This window comes from Eptatretus burgeri, chromosome 10 (assembly GCF_056783735.1).
Source record: "Eptatretus burgeri isolate ZD-2024b chromosome 10, Ebu_testis_v1, whole genome shotgun sequence".
Lineage (NCBI taxonomy): Eukaryota > Metazoa > Chordata > Myxini > Myxiniformes > Myxinidae > Eptatretus > Eptatretus burgeri.
In genome coordinates, this window is record NC_140970.1 from 97,661,694 (window position 1) to 97,683,969 (window position 22,276).

At 43.1% G+C, this 22,276-nt stretch overlaps 1 protein-coding gene and 1 pseudogene across 1 annotated transcript in view; both read left to right on the forward strand.

Moving 5' to 3' along the window:
- Nucleotides 1-22,276, forward strand: part of LOC147019214 (ubiquitin carboxyl-terminal hydrolase 2-like) — a 359,775-nt gene that overhangs the window by 230,889 nt on the left and 106,610 nt on the right. The window lies entirely within an intron of this gene.
- LOC147019217 (uncharacterized) lies at nucleotides 12,205-20,796 on the forward strand (annotated as a pseudogene).

The following is a 22,276-nucleotide window of genomic DNA, read 5'->3' on the forward strand; positions in this document are numbered from 1 at the left end:
CCGGATCCATATTAGGATTCAGATCTTCATTAAAATTGTGCATTGCTCTTTTAGGTCAGTCACTTATACACAAAAAAATTCAGAATGATTGCCTGAAAACTGTGGCCAAAAATCGTGGGAGACACAGAGAGACAGACAAACAGACAAACGCTGCAGATCAACATACTTGGCAAAAATTTTTTTGCAAAGTTTCAAAGAAACAAACACATGGAACCAAATGCAATCCCCTCCACTTTGGTGAAGGTAATAAGATTACTTGTCGGTGAAAGTGAATGAAAAAACAAAAGGATTCCGAGCTCACCATAAAGTACACTGGATTAACAAAGTAGTCTGTCTTTTTCTTGTTGGTGAACAATTTCAGGACTTTCCCATCAACAGAGAACTTGTCCTTGTTCCAAATGGCCGTGAGGAGTTGACTGAAGAACTTTGTTAGGTTTCCAAAGTCATCACTGTCAAAGTTCATTCCTGCCGGAGGAATAACAAAAGAGGACAGTGAACGGAAGAGCAGACAACAAGGTTTCCTGATCTTGTTCAGACCTTGCTGTTGTGCTGGGTTTGCTGTGTCACTGGGATCACTGATGAAAAACACCAATCTCCACTCAAATACATTTCAAACTCCACATTGTTGTGAAGAGAAACAAGGGCAAGACCCTGCTTGGTGATGAACTTACCGATAAAGTAGGCCAGCACATCCGGAGTATTGGCCAAACACTGGACCACACAATTCAAGTAGCACAACAGGAATGGATTTTTCAGGCCAATGAAACCGACGGGATAACGGAAGATGTCATCTTTCATGGATTGATGCTGCAATGCAGAGAGAGGGAGGATAGAAAGAAGGTTGAGTGGAGTGACATTATACATTTATTGTCCTCATTCCCAACACAAGCACAAATTTCATTGTCCTTCCTCTGACAACTGTTTTCTTGTCTATTCCCAACACATTCTACATGTTGTATGGCTGTCACCAAAGATAACTCATTTTTGTGAATACATAATCAAGGCTCGTACAAGAGTAGAATGAGTACACTGAACGGATCAGGATACAAAAGGACAAAAGGAACATATGAGAGGACGAAGGATTTAGGATTGAGGAAATTTCTAAGAATGAAGGATTCGGGTGTGTTCGAGAGGGAAGAAAAGATCATGGTTTTGGATTGGGGATGATCTGAGATGGTGGTGAACAGCTGTCCTGAAGACGTGGTGGGTAGATTTAAGATAATGTGGAAGTTGGTTCTTGAGGTGGGAGAAAAGAGGCACAAACGAGTGGTGGTGAGCAGTGATCCTGGAATGTGGGTAATTTAATCAGAATGGGGTTGGTGGTTTAATGGACCGTGTTTGCCCTGCAGAATCCTCGAGGGACAAAGCACGGAAGGAGCAGAGGGTGCAAGACCAGAGAGGACCCGGTAGAAGAGAGAGAGAGAGAGAGAGAGAGAGAGAGAGAGAGAGAGAGAGAGAGAGAGAGAGAGAGAGAGAGAGAGAGAGCAATGACCTGTGTGTGATGGCGTGGTGATAGACCGTGACACTCTGCTTCATCGTGGGAGATTCCAATAACCTTGAAGGCCTTGGGATCTCCTGTGTCAAGGTGAGCAAGGTCTGTGGCAGGGGAGCCAGCCAGAGGAGAGAGCATTACTCCATTAAGCTGTGGAAGGAAGGACTTTCGACGACAGAGGATGCCGAGTCGGCAGCTCGCTTTGCACCGCAACTTTGAAATGTGGTTTGCCCAAGAAAGATCATGGCTGATAGTGAGACCCAGGAGTTTGAATGACCAAACTTCTTCAAGATGATTGTTAAGAAAGTAGATAAGGGGAGGGGGTTGGATTGCCAGACTCCTTTCTGAAAGAGATGGAGAGAGTGTGAGAATTGTCAGGATTTTTAGAAATATTCCAATAAAGTAGGCCAGCACATCCAGAGTATTGGCCAAACACTGGACCACACAAGTCCAGCCAGAGTCAAGTGTTTGGCCAGCTTGTGATTTTCTCATGGTCTGAAGAGATTGAAGAGGTTGCAGCTTGCCTGTATGAAGGATGAAGGATGTCACGGCAGAGGGTGGAGTCAACAGAAAACAAATAAAGAACATTTTCAAGAGTCAGATAGATCATTACTGAAGATCAGGAATAGGACTGGACCCTGAACACTGCCTTGGGGCACTCCAGTCTTGACAGGGAGAGGAGATGAAAGGATTCCGGGAAGAGCCACAACTTGGCTACGAGAGCAGAGGAAGTCAGTAAGCCATGTGTGGAGTTGGCCTTGGATGCCAGAGGAAGATAGTTTGGAAAGTAAGGCAGGATGCCAGACTGTACTAAAAGCACAAGATTTGTCCAGAGAGACGGCCCTGATCTCACGTCTGACATTGAGGGTCTCTGTCCATTGTTGGATGAATAAAAACAGCAAGTCCAAGGTGAAGTGACCTCATCTGCAACAAATTTGTGATGATGAGGTTGTTGGAGAAAAGAAAGTATTTCATATCAACTGAGATTGTGGATTCCATGACCTTGATGGTGATTAGAAGTAAGATGAGAAGTCTGCAGTTAAAGGGATCAGTTTTCCACCTTTTTATGTAATGCAGTGTTGTTGGTGGATTTCGAAGCAGATTAAAGATTACCCAGAGTAAATGATATGGTGAAAATGGCAGATGGAGGATGGGGGAAGAGCAGCAGAGCAGGATTTTAGGACACATGAGATGATGCCATTGGGTCCCATTGCAGAGCCAGAGTCGAGGGTTGATCAACCTTCTCCACCTTCTCAGGTGCAAGAGACACAGAGTACAAGCAGTTAGGGACGATAGGGAAGGATGGGTACCGAGTGTGAGGGGCTGGAGATGCAAAATTTGGAAGCAAACACAGAATTGAGGCATTCAGCCTTCTCACAAGCAGAGATAGCTGTGGTGACATTTGAAGTGAGAAAAGGAATTGGGGGGTGGAGGGGGGGGGAGCATCCACCAGATACAGACGTAACAAGGCACCACCAGCTTTTAGAGGAGGGAGACAAGTTTGAAACTGTTAACTTTGAAATTGAAACTGTTGTCTTGATTTTCACAAAAACATAATCATCAATTACCTTTGGCACGTCCACCCTGATCTTGACCTTGTCACCTGGCTCATCACATACATCACAGGCACCTGGGATCTGCATGTTTTCTTTCCCAGCAGGTTCTTCGTTATCATTACACACATCTTGACCGTCACCTGCGGATATCAACAACTGTTTCAGGCAAACATGAAGTGGAAAAAAATGGTTCACAGAAGTTTTCCATTGCCAGGATAACAATGACGGTCCCGGTGGGTGTGGAACACTGATCTTCACGTGTTGTGGTCGAACCCATCATCAATTTAAACTTGATATCTGCAGCACAACTTTCCCTTGATCCAGTGATGGCCATATCTTTTTGTGACCACCGCATGACCTTGACCTTCAACATTTATGGATGGAGTGTAAAAGAATAAAACGTGTCTCCATCGACAATCCACACATGAAACTTAACATTATTAAAATTGGAGGAAAATTATTCAAGTTCTGATCAAAAAGGTGTTTTTCATTAATTAGGTCACAATGCAAAAAAAGTAGGTCAAGGACACAAATCAAATACCAGGTGTACAACTTCGGTGCAGGTACACTGTGATGATGTAATAATATCTTGGAAGGCCAAGTGGTCTTAGTGATGCCGTATTCTCAAAATTGAGCGATGACAAAAACAAGTTAATTTTTTAAGACCACCATGTGAACTTGACCTTTAACCCGGAGCGACACGATGTAAATTAAATGTAAATGTGACTCCTTGTGGAGTCGAGGCGATCTGGGGATGGCAATTTCGTTCTGAACTGACAAACCCAAATCGAGGTTTTGTGAAACATGTTTGAATGTTCATAATTGTGTCACGAACTTAAAAATAGGTCAAGGTCAAAAAACTCCCATGTCACCCCGGCATACATTGTATTCCCATTGTTGATGTAAAATTGAATTCCCAAAGTCCCTGTCGGCTCCGAGATAAAGCTCAGACATTGATACAGTCCAGAGATTGGGAGTGTTGAGAGAGACGGAAGAATTATATTTTCTTTTTCGAGATGGAGGTTTAGTTCTCCTAAATACTTAAAAATACGAACTTAAAAATAGGTCAAGGTCAAAAAACTCCCATGTCACCCCGGCATATATTGTATTCCCATTGTTGATGTAAAATTTAATTCCCAAAGTCCCTGTCGGCTCCGAGATAAAGCTCAGACATTGATACAGTCCAGATATTGGGAGTGTTGAGAGAGACGGAAGAATTATATTTTCTTTTTCGAGATGGAGGTTTAGTTCTCCTCGGGGTGTAAGAAACTCTGTGGTAAAACACACAAATTGGGGTCTTGAATTGGAGAAACAAACCCCACAGGAGCAACAAACCTTCCCCTGTGATACCGGAGGAGACGGAAAGAACAACAAACACCTCGTAGATTGTTGGTAGTTGTGGTGGAGATGAACTTCCGGGATTTGTCATCAATCAAACTACTATCAACCAATTCGAGAAAATTGGTTTTTCTGTGGGTAAGTTACGTGTGGGTAAGTTGGAAATTTAAAGTTTTCTCGATCATTTTTGCTCAGAATAGGTGACTTACATGACTGTATCGTGACAGTTATCAGATTTCGCGAATTAATAAACATTCATTTTGATGGATTTGGAATAATCTGGTCACTCCTTCCATCCTGACAGGTATTGTGTTGCTTTTATCACCGACTGCTGCAGCCCACCGTGCCATCCATCATCAGTCGGTCTCCCCACACCCTTGGCCATGAATTTTAGGCTTGTTGCGGAGAACACTCGTCATGAAGTATTTTCTGAGAATCGCGTTTGTTTCGACTACCTTATCACGCAAATTTAGTCTGGGTTTCTGACCAATTTCATGCCATGAAAATTACGTGGGCCTATCTACTGTCCGTCTGTTCGAAATCAAGTTGCTACCGTTTTACTTTTGTAAAATTTCTCTCTGATGCTTTATTGACTTGTAAACTTTGCTGATGTAGATTTTAACCCTGTGCCAAATTAAGTCACAAAAGGCCTTCTGTTCAAAAATGCTTCATTGAAAGACTGTTTCACAAGCATCATGTTTAAATTTCACAATTTCCCTCTGCGTGAAGGCAGAAGAAAATTTCAAAAAATTACTGAGCTGTTTTGAACAGGCGTTTTTCAACTTCATTTGGCACAATGTTAACATCTATGTTGGTGAAGTTTACAACTCAATCAGGTGAGGCATCATAGAGAAAGAGGAAAAAAGTAAAAATGGTTGCAACTTGAACAGACAGTGCCGACTCCGCCATACCTACTGTCCATTTGATTTATGCAAATTGCAAATTGCAGAGTCAAAATGGCGATGGGGCAGAAATTCTCAAATTCAGAGGTACTATTTGTGATCCAATGTGCAATTTTAGGGGCCATGAGTACCTTTTTCAAGAATTCTGGACCACTCCGACTATCCTGATAAAGATTCGCCTGGCTGTCGTTCAATTGACTCAGCAGTTTTTACGTTTTACTAATTACATACCTACATAATAATATGGCCTGGTGTTGGCGCAGTGGTTAGGGCAGTGGCTTGGGACCCAAAAGGTCCTGAGTTCAAGCCCCTTTGGGACACTGAATTAATATATGGATATATATATATATATATATATATATGTATATATATATATATATATATATATATATATATATATATATATATATATATATATATATATATATATATATATATATATATATATACACACCAAGTCGAAAACACCAGGGGGTTGACTCAGCCTGCCATCCTCCTGAAGTCGGCGAAATGAGTACCAGTGTACTGGGCCGGTGTATACCCCGGTTAGAATAGGTGTACCATATCCCTGTGTGTCGTAAGAGGCGACCAGGGTTGCGTCAGGAAGGTCATCCGGCGTAAAAACCTATGCCAAATCATTATGCGTAAAACAAAACGAATTTCCATACCGGATCGGTCGAGACCCGGGTTACCAACGACCGCCACCGGTACCGTTGGTCAGCAGGGTACCAGTGGAAATTGTGCTACTGCTGGGCGAAGGAGGTGAAGGAGACGGGGAAGGCGAGTCCGGAGGCAGTGGGAGAGGTTGAAGGGTAGAAGTGTGGAGGTGAGAGTTGGAACTCTGAATGTTGGGACGATGACTGGCAAAGGGCGAGAGTTGGCTGATATGATGGAGAGAAGAAAGGTGGACATACTGTGTGTACAAGAGACCAAGTGGATGGGGAGTAAGGCTAGGAGCATTGGAGGTGGTTTCAAACTGTTCTACCATGGTGTGGATGGGAGGAGAAATGGTGTCGGAGTAATCCTGAAGGAAGATTATGTCAAGAGGGTGTTGGAGGTGAGGAGAGTGTCTGACCGAGTGATGAGTGTGAAGTTGGAAATTGAAGGGGTGATGATGAATGTCATCAGTGCATATGCCCCACATATGGGGTGTGAGATGGAGTATAAAGAAGATTTCTGGAGTGAGTTAGATGAAGTGGTGGAGAGTGTATCCAAGGATGAAAGAGTGGTGATTGGAGTTTTTCATTTCAATTTTCAATGATTTCAATGATTTCAATGGGCATGTTGGGGAAGGGATTAAAGAGGATGAGGAGGTGATGGGGAGGTATGGTCTCAACAAGAGAAATGTGGAAGGGCAAATGGTGGTAGAGTTTGCAAAAAGAATGGAAATGGCGGTGGTAAATACGTATTTCAAGAAGAATGAGGAACACAGGGTGATATACAAGAGTGGAGGAAAGTGCACACAGGTGGATTACATCTTAAGCAGGAGATGCAACCTGAAAGAGATAAGTGACTGTAAGGTGGTGGCAGGGGAGAGTGTAGCTCTACAGCATCGATTGGTGGTCTGTAGGATGACTTTGGAGGTGAGGTTGAGGAAGAGAGTGAGGGCTGAACCAAGGACCAGATGGTGGAAGCTGAAGGAGGAAGACTGTTGCGTGAAATTTAGGGAGGAGGTGAGACAGGCGTTGGATGGTGGTAAAGATGGATGGGATGATTGGGCAACGACAGCAGAAGTTGTGAGGGTATATAAGACGGTAGTGAGACCAGCTATGTTGTATGGTTTGGAGGCGGTGGCACTAACAAAAAGACAGGAAGCGGAGCTGGAGGTGGCAGAGTTAAAGATGCTGCGATTCTCGTTGGGAGTGACGAGGATGGATAGGATAAGAAATGAGTATATCAGAGGGACAGCGCATGTAGGACGGTTTGGGACAAAGTGAGAGAGGCGAGATTGAGATGGTTTGGACATGTGCACAGGAGGGAAGCGGAGTATATCGGGAGAAGGATGTTGAAGATGGAGCTGCCAGGCAGGAGGAGAAGAGGAAGGCCAAAGAAGAGGTTCATGGATACGGTGAGGGCGGACATGCGGGTGGTTGGAGTGTCAATAGAAGATGTGGAGGACAGAGCGAAATGGAGACAGTTGATCCGCTGTGGCGACCCCTAACGGGAGCAAGCCGAAAGAGGAAGAAGAAGAAGAAGAAGAAGATAATGATTTTTATGCCCCAAGATGTCATACCAAAGCTGAACAGTCAAAACAATAATTTTATGTCTTGTATGGTTCCAGTTACCGATTACCTGGCTCAAATTCACAAGTAGCAATTGTCCTATTTTTGTGGAATGATCTCAGCTTGTTAAAATGTTTGTTATTCATAGAATTTATTTTTGTGTAGCTATAAATTCAGGTCCCTTCAGCGGGAGCGTGTTTATCGCAAACTCCGTGGCCGATCACCTGGGCCATATATGCATGGTATGCCAGAGGGAGACAGCCGACGATCTAAGGTGTCCCTTAGATTCCAAATTTCACGTGGAGCCGTACTCCCAATATCTCCAAAACGTTGAACAATTTCGCCGGCTCAACGCGTTCCCCGTTGATGTCCAGTACAGGAACAGCAGAACTGCAGAATGCTTTGTTACCAACCGTGCCAAGTGGCATAAGTCCAATGTACAACAACTTTCTACTCAATTACATCGTCAACATTATATGTTTCCTCGATATTTCTTGTTTTCCAGGTGTCAACGTGATATCCATTGGAGGTGATCCCATGTCTGATTGTTCTCATGAAGAGGCTGACAGTCGGATGTTAGTTCATCAGATCGATTCTCTGGACCATGGGTTTACGCAGATACAAGTACGCACAGTCGATAGTGATGTCGTCGGCATCCTGATTGGACAATTCCACAAGCTTCTGAGTCGCTGTCCGGATCTGGTTCTGTGGGTCGCCCTTCGGAATGGGAAAGAACTTCACGTACTAGAAAGTCAACGACATTTGTTCGGACCTTGTGTATCGTGCGTCCCGGCGTCTACCAATATTCCACAGCTTGACCGGTTGTGACACCACGTCTGCCTTCGTGGGCATTGGTAAGAAGACGGAGTACAAGGTATGGATGGACTTTGAGGACGTGAATGATGCGTTCATGTTCATCTCCGATCACCCGTTCTGTAATCTTCACACAAATGAAGCTCCTTTCAAACTTATTGAGCAATACATAGTCAAGCTGTACGATCGATCCAGCACCTTATCGTCGGTCAACCCCTGCAGAAAAGATCTCTTCCGTCATCACGATAAATCCTCATTGGATCAACTTCCGCCCACACAGGTGAGCTCCAATATTTTTCAGGGTTTGAGAGGTTTACTGTAGAACCGGAAACGAATCCTCAATTAAAATTCTGTTTATCGAACCCTGAATTTTGGTTGAAGCACATGTTCTAATCCGAAACCTTGACTGCAGATTCCAGGATGCCTTGGATCAGCATCTGAAGTGGGCAGTCGATCAGACTGGAATATGGACAGGCAGCGAGACTACGCCATTACTTCCTTCGCCAGCAGAATTCGGGTGGCGCAAAGATGGGATTCGATGGTACCCGGTGTGGATTACACCACCGCAACTGTCGACTGGTTACCAAGAACTTGTAAAATGTGGCTGCAAGAAGCCGGGCAGGACTTGTAAACACATGAAGTCCGATTTGCCATGCAGCGCCTTGTACAAGTGTCCATGCCATGTGTGAGGGAGACGAAGTCACACACTGATGAATGGCGACATCCAATCAAACCCTCTCGATCACCGATACCAAAGCTCTTTGCATTTCATTTTAAATTTATTCAACAAGACAGAATACTTTGACATTATCTGAAAAATGCATAATGTAAAAAACATGTTGTGTCAATAATTTTGTGACGTCCGTCACCGTTAAACCTGCGAGAAGTACTTTTTGTGAAATCTGGGGTTCGGTTGCCATGGCAACGACGAACAAAATCTGCTATAAAATCGTAATTTCAGATTTTTTTTTTCCAAGAAGTTCAGGATTCTACAAAGGTCAATATGGGGAAGTTTATGGGAAAATTAATTTCAAAAAAATTACAGTACAGACAATATAGACGTTGTTGTTGCCGTTCCCCCCTATATTAAGTTTCTCGCCATTTTAAAGCCATTTTGAACAAAATGCAATTTGGTGAAATGTGTTATAGTGAAATTTCATTGTATATCACGAGAAACGTTTAAACAGACGTTAAAATCGCCGTTTCATCAATATATACTCCTTTTATGTGGAGATGCTTGTCCTCCCCGACCCCACAATGGCGGCCATCTTGGAAAATGGCTGCCGAAGCCGAGTCATGAGGGGCCGACTCGGGCTCCCCTTGTAAAATCGTTCGGTATGGTCACAGGAAGTCGGATACCAAGTTTGGTACTTTTGTCACAAAAATAAATGTTCTGTCATGTTTTGGAGTGAAGCGATTCCACGATGAAACAAGTAATGATTCACGTCTCGACATCCAGTAAATTGAGGAAATATTCAGGAGATTCACGACTCGAGTGAAAAAGTAATTATCAACACAGTTTTACATGGAGAGAGGGAGAGAAAGGGTGTTTGTACTTTTGGATGAAGATGGTCGGAGGTAATCAAGCGATGCTGGAGATGGAGGAGGAGGTGGACACGGCGATGACGTGTTGGGGGGCGTGGTCTGTTGTGTAGGGGTGGGCGTGGTCTGTTGTGTAGGGGTGGGCGTGGTCTGTTGTGTAGGGGTGGGCGTGGAATGTTGTGTAGGGGTGGGCGTGGTCTGTTGCGTTGGGGTGGGCGTGGTTGCTTCTCCCTCCCGAACACCTTGCGGTGTTGATCCAGGTGTATCTTGTGTTTGGTTCGGAGAAGCAGGATCGACATTTGAAGATCCACCATGGTTTCTTCCCTTTGAAAGATCCTCCTCTCTCCGATTCCTTCGTCCCAACTGCCACCATTTTCTCGTCCGTTTCACCTTTGGTGGTTTCGTCACGTCAGGAACAGATGACCTGTGAATGGTGAACAAGAAAAAAAAACATTAAATGTTTAAACGATTAAATCACAGAGATAATCCTTTTATAACCTGGTTTACAGGACTCCGACCTCGTCTCAGGACACGATCCTCATGTTACAAACCTCTTCACACCCATTATTCATCATTCCTTGTTTGTTACCACGTGTAGGGTCTGTCTGTTCACCGATCACTGCCTCATCAACCTAGTTATCATAACCTGGTGTTGGCTTAGCGGTTATGGTGGTGGCTTGGAATCCGAGGGTCCTGAGTTCGAGACCCGTTCTTCACTGAATTAACATCACAGGGTTGACTCAGCCTGTCATCCTTCTGAGATTAACGAAATGAGCACCAGGAAACTGGTCAAAGGGGCACTGCATCATCGATTAGCCGTGCTCCTAACCAATGATGCAACCAGCAGCCAAAAAGGCAGCACACGATGTAAACCTCGTTAACACACGATGTTAACCTAGTTAACACACGATGTGAACCCAGTTATAACACGATGTGAAACGAGTTAACACACTCCATCCTTCTCCATTGATCTCCATCTCATGGACATCCTTGTACACACATTACGTTAAACAAGGAAACGATTCCACATTTACATCAAACTTCACTAACGAACCAACAGAACATTACAAAACACACTCATTATTCAATGATTACCTTTGTTCCTTCACACAAGGACAAAAAACTCTCTTAATCCTCTTGAAAAATCGCGACATGATCGCTCGTTGTGAACAGCACCGGAGTTCGTGTCACAATGAACGGACGAACACGTTTCCAGAGAACATCATCCGGTTGTATTGTCGTGTTTATGACGTCACAGAACGTTACGTCACAGACAACTCCCCACCGTGAACGCGTCCCCGCATTGTATCACATTATAACGGATAAAACACACAAATTGGATGTTGCATATCTCCTGTAATTATAAAATATTAAAATTACAAACCACACGTTTATAAATCCCATCCCGATTGTGTTTAAAAAATCTGTTTTGAAAGTGAAGATAAAAGTTTCTCTGGAATTTATTTATTTAATTGTGACGGCATCATTTCATTGAATTGGACACGAGACTGGAAAGATTATGGGTGGGACGGATTTGTCGCCACCAAGCGCCATCTTGGGACGCCCACGAGGAACAGAATATATTTCGATTCACGTAACAAATTCCAGGGAGATGTTGGATATTGAATGTTAATTTTGTGTTGAAAGTGAACGCCGATTTGAACACTTTCTCACACAAACATAACGGAAAGCGGGTCGCGGTGAATCATTCACTGGGCTTACCAACATGGCGGCGTGTGCTGCCACTGGGCTTACCAACATGGCGGCGACACAATGGGGCATGAAACGTGAAGAGACATAATCCTTCCAGTCCAAAAACAGTTGAAACTCCAGCTTGGTCGCCATCGGGGCAGCGCCGGAAGTGTGTTTTTTATTTTTCTAGTTCGGTTGAAATAACCAAGACCAACATCAACAACAAACAACACTAAAGTTTTTTTTTCGAGTTGCAGGCACTTCAAACATTCACCACAGTTTTTCCTTTCACGTCAGAAAATGTAAAAGTGGTTGATCTCGGGTTGATCTGGGGTTGATCTCGGGTTGTTCTTGGGTTGATCTCGGGTTGATCTCGGGTTGATCTGGGGTTGATCTCGGGTTGTTCTTGGGTTGATCTCGGGTTGATCTCGGGTTGATCTCGGGTTGTTCTCTGGTTGATCTCGGGTTGACTTGGCTTGATCTCTGGTTGTTCTCGGGTTGATCTCGGGTTGATCTCGGGTTGATCTCGGGTTGTTGTCCGGTGAAACGGTACGTGACAAGGGGGTTGTTCAGGATTGACACGGATTCCAAATGCCTCAGACATCTTTTCCTTCCGCATGAAATCGATAACCCCCAATGTGATACAAATGGACGGACAGGGAGCTACAAAGGACCAACCATTCGCCGGGAACAGCCAAGCAGCCATGTCTCTCTTGGTCACTCAAGCAACTTCGTCTGCAGCAGCGGTTTTGTTCAAACTTCCGCCATTTTGTTCTGAAGGATCGCAGCTGTGGTTTACACAAGTTGAAGCGCAATTCGACATGAAGAACATCACCACCGAGACCACACGGTTCAAATACATCGTCGGATGCTTTTCACCAGAGCGTGTGATGGAAGTGAACGATATTTTAGTACAACCTCCAACAAACGATCCAAACACGACTTTGAACACCGCCGTCAGGAATCGCACAACCACCTGTGAGCACCACTGCTGTCATCAACTTCTAACATCTTAACATTTAAGAGATCTAAGACCCAAACAACCACTGCATCACATTCAGCAGCATCTCTGTGACCGCTATGCCATCTTCGATCAGTCGTTTCCTTGCGAGTTCTTCTTGCAATGTTTACCACCACAAGTCCACATGATAGTTGTAGCTAACGCAGAGCCGGCACTACCCACCGTTGTGGAGCTGGAAGATCATCTCACTGACACAATCACACCGACCGTGGCTAATGTGACACCTCCAGCACAGCACGTCCCACAATTACAATTGTAAATGACGAACCTGAAAAAGCTCAAACTGGAGAGCTCCATCCTGTACAACACAAGTCATTCCCATGTTCGTGTATCCCTGGTAGGAGAAGTGATCAACACCGTGCCACGAGCTACTGTTCTCCTTTACCTTCTGTGAACACTCCAGATTGGTGTTGGTACCACGTGACCTTTGGTTCTAAGACTTCTCAAGGTAGGTAGAGGGTATTGAAAGAGTCGAGGAATTTTGATGAAAAAACACTTGAGGGTCGTGAGTAGAGAATAGAATGACATGATCGTGCACACAAAGGAAAGGGAAGGGATCAACTGTGCAAGGAAACCCGACATGAAAAGAACGACAAATACTCACCAAAGAGAACAAGTTTTAAAACAAAACCGAACTCCAACCACACAGTAAACACGGAGACAACACAATAACAGCAAAAAAAAAAAACAGGACAAAAAAAATTAATAAAACCACCGGGAAACTTATCTTTGAGGAATTTGGCAGAGAACACCACCGCCACTCAAGAAATGGAAGTGTGAACCATACCGTTTGGTCTATGTTGACCTCAAAAACAATTGCCTGGTTGAGTTCAGTGATCTGATGTGGAAATCCTTTTCAAATTACAAGTCACTCGAATGAAAATTGAGGATTTTAGAAATGGCATCAAAGTTGTTGACCTTTGGCCTCTGTTGACCTTTTGGTCGATGTTGACCTCAAAAACAATTGATGGTTCAGTTCACTGACCTGATATGGAAATCCTCTTCAAATTTGAAGTCAATCAGATGGAAATTGAGGATTTCAAAAAGTTCACAAAGTTGTTAACCTGTGGCCCATGTTGAACTTGTGAGCTAAAAAACAATGTTTCTTGCTTTTGATGAACTCTACCAGGGTGGTGAAGTTTCATGAAGATTGGTTTGAAATTGTGACCTGTAGGCAATTGACATAGACAGACAGACAAACAGCCAAGTAAACAAAGACCAAATAATGCATGTAACAAAACAATATACTTGAAAAATCTTCGATTTTCGAAAGTCACAAAGAAGAAAGATGTCGTGCACAGCACGAGACTTGGAAAATCCAAATGAACAATAGACTTCTACCTTTTGATTGGTGAACCAATTCAGTGAACCAGACTGGGAGAGCACCAAGCTCCCGCGAGGGTGGAGATTGTACATGACTTGCTGAAACAGTGTAGTCTGTGTTTTGAAAGAAGCCGATCAATGATTTGTGGTGTGTCCAAAGGGGTCATGTCTCCTTGTGTCTAATGGGTGGAAATGTCTCAACTCTGAAGGGTCTAAGTGGTCCAAAGGATGTATAATAGTTGAGGAGGAAGATAGGGGTCCCATGCACCCCCATGATACATTTTTTTAACCTGCATTTTTACAATCCCTGAGGTGTGTGGGAACAGAATTTCCTTTGTTCCCATTCCAAAAAAGTCCCATGTGGGTCGATTAGTCGTATTTTTTGTCCGCCATCTTGGATTTCTTGGGATGCAAAAGTAAGGGGTAGGGGTAATATAAAGGATCTTTTCGCATAGAAAGAAATTAGTTACAGGTACAAATTAGGTATCATTGGGAAGGGTATGACCTGCACTATCACAAGAACCCGTCAATTATTCAATTAGGGCATCGATGACGTCATCAGAGGTCAAAATGTCACGTTAAAGGGCCACCAAGTCAAATTTCACACCCATCCTCTTTGCCATCCACCCTGCACCGAAGTGGACGAATCTTTTGGATTCTACTTTGCTTGAAGGAAAGTGTACATGTATGGGCAGTTTTTAAAACTAAAATAAATTATTTAACTTCAGTACAAAATCATTAACCCTTTCCACAAAAATACCGAAAATATTGAGAAAATGCAGTTCTGTATTGAGTTTACTGTGTGAGTGCGCCCTTCGCATACGAATGATTAATTTCACTGTTTATTTATAGTTTATGGCTATGGTTATTAACATTCTTTTTTGTTACAGGTGAGGCCATTGTAACTACCTTAACACTTTAGTGGTGTTGTTAAATTTCGTCAACTGACAGTGTTGTCTTTTTTTGTTACAGGACGTGCAGACAACTGTTATTTTGATGAATGTTTTAGTGGTTGTATTGAATATCTGCTGGCATGCATACCTGCTTGTAGCTGTAGTTTATTGGTGGTGGATAATTGTCTTTTTTTCAGGTAACCCCTATTATGGATTAGTGCTCCAGTGGTGGTAGTGCACGCTTTGTTGTAGTTAACTGGTGGTGGTGGCTTCATCATGTCAAAGGCAAAGAAACGCTGAACTGATCATGGTTGCAATTTAGAGGAACTGCAGATGCCTCCTCCTGTATGTATTTTAGATGTGAGTGGCATACAGCATGGTGAATTTATACCACTACACAATATAAGGGGTCCTCCCCAGGAAAAGCTTGAGATGTTACATAATCTTCGTGAGAAACGGCTCCTTCAGTCTCATGATTCACCCACTCGTATGGAAGCTGTGTGTCGGTTAATTCCAGACACTCTTGATGGTGTGGACCCAGAAATGACAGGCTATCACCGGGGATGCTATCAAGCCTTTACCAAACATCAGGATCGTTTGAAATGTGTCGTACCAGACGATGAACCCTCAACAATTTGATCCCCCCATAAACCATCAACCTCTTCCAAGAACATTTTTCCACCAGAATGTATTTTCTGTGAAATGCTTGAGACGAAAGTTTCTGGAAGGACTGAACGTTGTGTCCAGTTTGCATCTTTCAAGGGAAAGGAAGCAGCTTGGACTCGTATTGAATCCCAGGCCCTAGAAATAGGAGACAATAGTTTACATCGCAAGGTGGCAGGTGAAGATTTGTTTGCAAGAGAGGCTTGTTTCCATAAATCCTGTCATGGTTCATTCAAACTGAGATATGTGAATTATTTACGTGATCAAGCCAACAGAAGTATTGAAAACAAGCAAGATGAAAAGCTTGAAGCTCATCAAAGCTCATTTAATGTAGTTCTGGATTTTATACGTGAGAGGGTAATTGGGCAGAAGGAGGTCGTGCAACTTGGAACACTCCGCCACCTATACGTCCAAGAACTTGAACGCTGTGGATTTCCAAATCCAGATTTCAGAAGTGATAAGCTGAAGACCCGACTTCAAAGACACGAAATCAATGAGTGCATTGCTTTCACAAAAGTGTTTCCTGGGGACAGGGGATGCATAACCAACAACCTGGTGTACAGCACAAGCATCTCTGTTGCGGAAGCAGTTACTGATGCATATAGGCTTGGTTCCAAAGACAAGTTTGAGGATGTTGCCTTGCACTTGCGCAGTGTTGTTCAGGGGATGTTCATCGAGTCAACACCACTTCCTTGGTCTCCTACAGCTGATGAGCTGGATGCCAGGGCATCAGAAGAATACCTCCCAACAGACCTGGTGAAGTTCCTGTCGACTCTTATCCTGGGTGAAGCAGATGTGGAAAAGTCTGAAAAGAGCCGACGTCTGGTGCTTTCAGTAGCTCAGGTGAGTTTTAACCACCTTTGCTTTCAACATCTTTGGGACAATGTCGCTAGTCCTCCAAATTGTATCCAGTTTTAGTGCTTTCTATCATGAAAATGTAAATTATTTTCTCTATAAGTTCCATTGGTTTATTTTCCAGGACATCTGCCATGCTGTGATGAACGGAGAGTGGAAGTTATCTAAACACATCCTCCTTTGCAGCACCATACGCCACCTATATCGAAGCAAGCAGCTAACCAATATACTTCATAGATTGGGTTACTGTGAGTCCTATGACTTTGGCTTGGAAGTTGAGGCAGCACTGGCGGAAGCAATCGGCGATGTTTCCTCTTCTCTCACTCGCCAGATTGCTACTGATGAAGACAACGAAGTTTTTCATGTTGAGTGGGACAACTTAAACAAAATAACCACAAATGTCCATGGTTCAAACGTGGTGAACATCACTGGAGAGATCATGATACAGGAGGTGAAACCAAACACTGACATTGCCGACAAAGATAGAACCCTCCCACTCAAGCAGCGGAATAAGACTCGTTGTTTTGAAGTTGGAACCCCACCAACATTGCCCCCTTTTCATATTTATGGTCGAGTTGGGCCCAAGTTTCCAACAGGGGCTAAGTTCAGTCCACCCATCGAAAACGATAAGTTGTACTCAGAGTGCATCCAAGAGTACTGTTTGTGGTTACTTATGCAAATGGTCATTGGGAGTAAAGAAACACAACTCGTCCCAGGATTTGGTGGCTTCATCTCAGCTACTGGCAAAAAACCATCTCGAAAGTCGACCATTGACTATTTCAACCCTATCAATCAGCCATTCACTGAATATTCCGTAATCAGGGAGTTGTTGAAGCGTTCGGAAGATGCTACGCTGGAGGTTGGCCAGAAGTATGTTCTTAGCACTTTTGACCTTGGAGGTTGCATGAAAGCACTCCCCCTCATTTGGAAGTTTCCAGAAGAATACAAGAACCATGTGGTAACCCAGGGGCCTTTCCACACTGTGATGAACTGTATAGGCATGTTGACTGGTCATAAATGCATGAGCTCAGGCTACTCTGAAATCCTCCTTGAGGCTGGACTTGTAACCAGTGGCTGTCTTAAGAGTGTGCTAAAAGGGAAGGCATATGCGAAAGCTCTATTCTAGTCTACAAGTACCAGGCTTACGAAGACAAGGTCCGTGCTGGCCACCTGGGGAAAACGGCCACTTTCTGGTTCAGTGTGATTGATCATACTCGACTTATCCTGATGTTGTTGTACGCCGTGAATAAAAACAACTTCGACCTCTTCCACAAATGCAATGGTGCATATGCAATGGACCTCTTCTTTGCATATGATGGGCCAAACTCCTCCAGGTAAAACATTTCTTTCAATATCAATGTCAAGTTGCAAGTACAAAACCCACATTCATTTTTTCGACTCTGCCAAAATGTGTTATGAGGCCCACATACATCTTATCTTATTTTTTTTTTACAGGCACCTAGTATGGTTGGATGTCTTACTTACGAACATCGAAATGTCTCATCCTGGGGATGAAGAGTTGCTCAAGAAAGGTGGCATTGCAGTAGCACGTTCTCTAATCCCAGGGTCCCTCAGTACAGTGGACAAGACGATGGAGGAGACCTTTATGAGGTTCACAAAGTCTGCAGGTGGGTTTTTGTAAATACTAAATATGACCTTCCAAATGGTCTCGTTTCAATGTGGATGTCCAATGCACTTTTTATATCGCTGCTTCCATTATATTGCAGGTGGATTCGTTGGTATCTTCTCTAAGTTTGAAGCTTACCAACGACGGTGCCGCACAACATCAACATGAGCTCAGTACTTTGAGAAGATGCTGGAGATGTGTTGCCTCATTGATGACCCTGACTGCCCAAAGACTGGAAAGCACCGTGAGTTAGAGAGAGCAGAAATCAAGAAGTCTGAAGATGCAGTACAACGTACCATTGCTGCTATTCGTAACTTCACCGATCCTTTCTCATTGTCCAACAAAGACCATCTCGACAGCTTGGCCTCTGGTGCTCCTGCTTCCTCTGAGGTAGAATTTGATGTACTACGTGCTGCGAAAGCTGGCAAAGAGGCCAAGGAAGCATTCATCCAAGAACGGTTTGTGAACGGCTCTTCTGAGAAACTATTCTTTGAACATATCAAGAGGCGCAAGTTGAAAACAATGGACGCTTCAAAGAAAACAGTCAAGCTCAGTGCCTCACATGGAAAGGTAGGTAATATTTTAAAAACACAAAAAGAGAGGAAATAATGTTCAGTTCTCATTTTCGTCTGTCGAATGTATTTTCATTTTGACATTGTTCAATGAGTTAAATAATGTGGTTCTTATTTCCTATATTGCAGATTGTCCAATACCGAGAGCAAAGTGACCTTGCCTTCATGCTGCTGGTCAAATCACAGAACCTGGATGAGCCAGTAGACCTTGATGAGCTGATGAGATATTCACTCACCCCTGTACTTCGTAGCCTTGGTACAGCTGATGGCTTCTTCAATAAGACCAACAAAGCTGCACTTCTACATTTCTTCACAGACGACAGTCAGGAGGATATTCGTTATCCGAAAGGTGCCCTACACATCCAAGATGGCAATGCACTTTTTCATGCCCTGATAAACATATCACCTACATTTGGAAAAATATGTCTGCAAGTGGTAGATCAGATGGTGGCCAAGAAAGATTTTTTCTTCTTCACTGATTCTTACCATGCTGATTCTATCAAGGCTCAGGAGAGGTTACGCCGAGGATGTTCTCAGCGTTATCTAAAACAAGGGCCAGCAACAAGAAAACCAAGTGACTTCGAGCTATTCCTGGCAAATGAACACAATAAAACACAGCTCTGCGAACAACTACTCAAGTTGTGAAGCAGTAATGCAGCAGCATCTCACATGGAGCAATGTGGAACAGCACTGGTGGTAGTGGATGGCAAGGCATACCAGGTACAATTATCTGATGGTGAGGTAAGTAATTGAATTCCATATGTCAATTTATTGTAAACCCTTTCCCTACTGCTTAAAATCAGTACGTATGATAAATTCCATATATCATTTCAGGTTACAGCACAAGGAATTCTTGAGTTGACGTCAAATCAGGAGGAAACGGACACAAGGCTTGTGCTGTACCTGAAGTATGCAGCCAAACTGGGTTACAAGTCAGCTGCAGTCAGGACACCAGACACCGATATATTTGTCATCCTCCTGTTTTATGCTAACACAACAGGTCTTAACATCATTCTTGACATCGGAACTGGTAAACATCGTCAGATTGTCAACATAAGTCAAATGGCAGAATCCATGGGTGCCGACAACTGTAAGATGGTCCTGGGCCTGTACGTGTTCACCGGGGAAGACGTAACTAGTTCCTTCGAGGGAAAGGGCAAGATCGGACCCCTCAAGAAGTTACAACGTCATCCAATTTATCATGAAGCTTTCAGGTATTTGTTTCATTATCTATGAAATCCCCTGACTATCACAGTTTCTTTTAACTTTTGTGCGGCAATTCATATAATTGCATTCATGAATTGCAACTCATCTCCTTTCAGAAAAACTTGGGGATGCATGGTCTGTAAAGCCAGAAACGATTGATGATATTGAGGCATTCACATGTCTGATGTATGGCTACTCCAGACAGAAATCTATTGACACTGTACGTGGAATCATGTTGAGGAAGATGGTTGGGGAAGATGAGCAACTGACAACCAAATCTAAGATTGACCTCTCCCGGTTGCCACCTTGCCGAGACAACCTTATCCCACACATTGGTCGAGTGAACCATCGCCTTGCTATCTACAAGCGAGCAGATATTCCAATCTTCTGGTCTCCAAAGCCATATGATCCTGAACAAGGTTGGGAAAGAAATGATGAGGGTGTTTTGGAGCCAGTGTGGTCTTGCGGCCCAGTTCTTCCCCCTACCTTGATAGACTTAGTTGAGAAGACTACGGAAGAGATGGAAAAGTGTGATGATGACATTGAGGAAGAACAGTCCAGCCAAGATAGTGACCATGAAGAACTTCTCAGTGATAACGAAGACTAGATTAAAATATAAACATTGAGACTTTTGGCAGTCGTAATAATGTTTCAGCATTAATTAGTTATGGGCCTGCGTATTATAGTAACTCGTTAACACACGATCTCTATATAATGCATATTCCCATATCAATTAGTAAGGAGTGGAAGTGAAAATACCAAGAGAATGATACATGGACTGTATTTCAGGACTCATTGGAACATGTAAAGCCTTTTACCATAACAAAAAGGCAGAGAAAACAAATATGTGTCAAACTTCAATTTCACAGGAAACTTATTACAAAAATTCATTTTTTTCAATATTTTTGGTATTTTTGCGGAAAGGGTTAATGATGTTGTACTGAAGTTAAATAATTTGTTTTAGTTTTAAAAACTGCCCATACATGTACACTTTCCTTCAAGCAAAGTAGAATCCAAAAGATTCATTCACTTAGGTGCAGGGTGGATGACAAAGAGGATGGGCATGAAATTTGACTTGGTGGCCCTTTAACGTGACCTTTTTTTCAAAAAAAAAATTTCAAAATATTTTAGAAGTATTTTTCAAAATACAATCAAAATATTCCTGCTTTTCTTTGAAAGCGTGGGAAGAATGAGAGTTTTAGTCATATATAGATGACCTGATGCCATTTGGTCCTATTGCAGGGCCAGAGTTGAGGGTTGAACAACCTTCTCCACCTTCTTAGGTGCAAAAGCACAGAGTACAAGTAGTTGGGGACGACAGGGAAGGATGGGTACTGAGAGTGAGGGGCTGGAGATGCAAAATTTGGAAGCAAACACAGAAATGAGGCATTCAGCATTCTCACAAACAGAGATAGCTGTGGTGACATTTGAAGTGAGGAAAGTGATTGGGGGGGAGGGGAGCATCCACCAGTTACAGACGTAACAAGACACCACCAGCTTTTAGAGGAGGGAGACAAGTTTGAAACTGTTAACATTGAAATTCAAACTGTTATCATGATTTTCACGAGAACATAATCATCAATTACCTTTGGCACGTCCACCATGATCTTCACCTTGTCACCTGGCTCACCACATACATCACCAGCACCTTGGATCTGCATGTTTTCTTTCCCAGCAGGTTCTTCATCATCATTACACACATCTTGACCGTCACCTGCGGATATCAACAACTGTTTCAGGCAAACATTAAGTGGAAAAAAACATGGTTCAGAGAAGTTCTCCATTGCCAGGATAACAATGACGGTCCCGGTGGGTGTGGAGCACTGATCTTCACGTATTGTGATCTTCACATCATCAATTTAAACGAGATATCTGCAGCACAACTTTCTTTTGATACAGTGATGGCCATATTTTTTCTGACCACCACATTACCTTGACCTTCAACATTTATGGATAAAGTCTAAATGAAGAAAACGTGTTTCCATCTACAATCTACCCATGAAATTTAACATTATTAAAATCAGAGGAAAATTATTGAAGTTCTGATCAAAAAGGTGTTTTCATTAATTTGGTTACAATCCAAAAAATGTTGGTCAAGGTCATAAATAAAATACCAGGTGTACAACTTAAGTGCAGGTACACTGTGATGATGTTGGAATATCTTGGAAGGCCAAGTGGTCTTAGTGATTCCACATTCTCAAAATTGAGCGATGACAAAAAACACCTTTATTTTTTTAAGACCACCATTTGAACTTGACCTTTACCCCAGAGCGATTCGATGTAAATTATTTGCGTTGCAGAGAACAATGAGTACACCACCTCTAATTGAATGGAAGAACATTTCACAGTGAGATAGGGATCTGCACGGAGGTGAGAAACTGGAAAGGTGCTACCTGTGTCAGATCAATCAAAAGTACAGCTCAAGACAAGAAGTTTAAACACAGACGTTGGAGTGCAGATGAGAAAGAAACCATCCTTCACTGTGAATCATATTCTTCGCATGAAGAGTGGGGGATGTGTGGCCCAGGTAAAAGGTTTTTGGACCAATTGAGAAGAAAA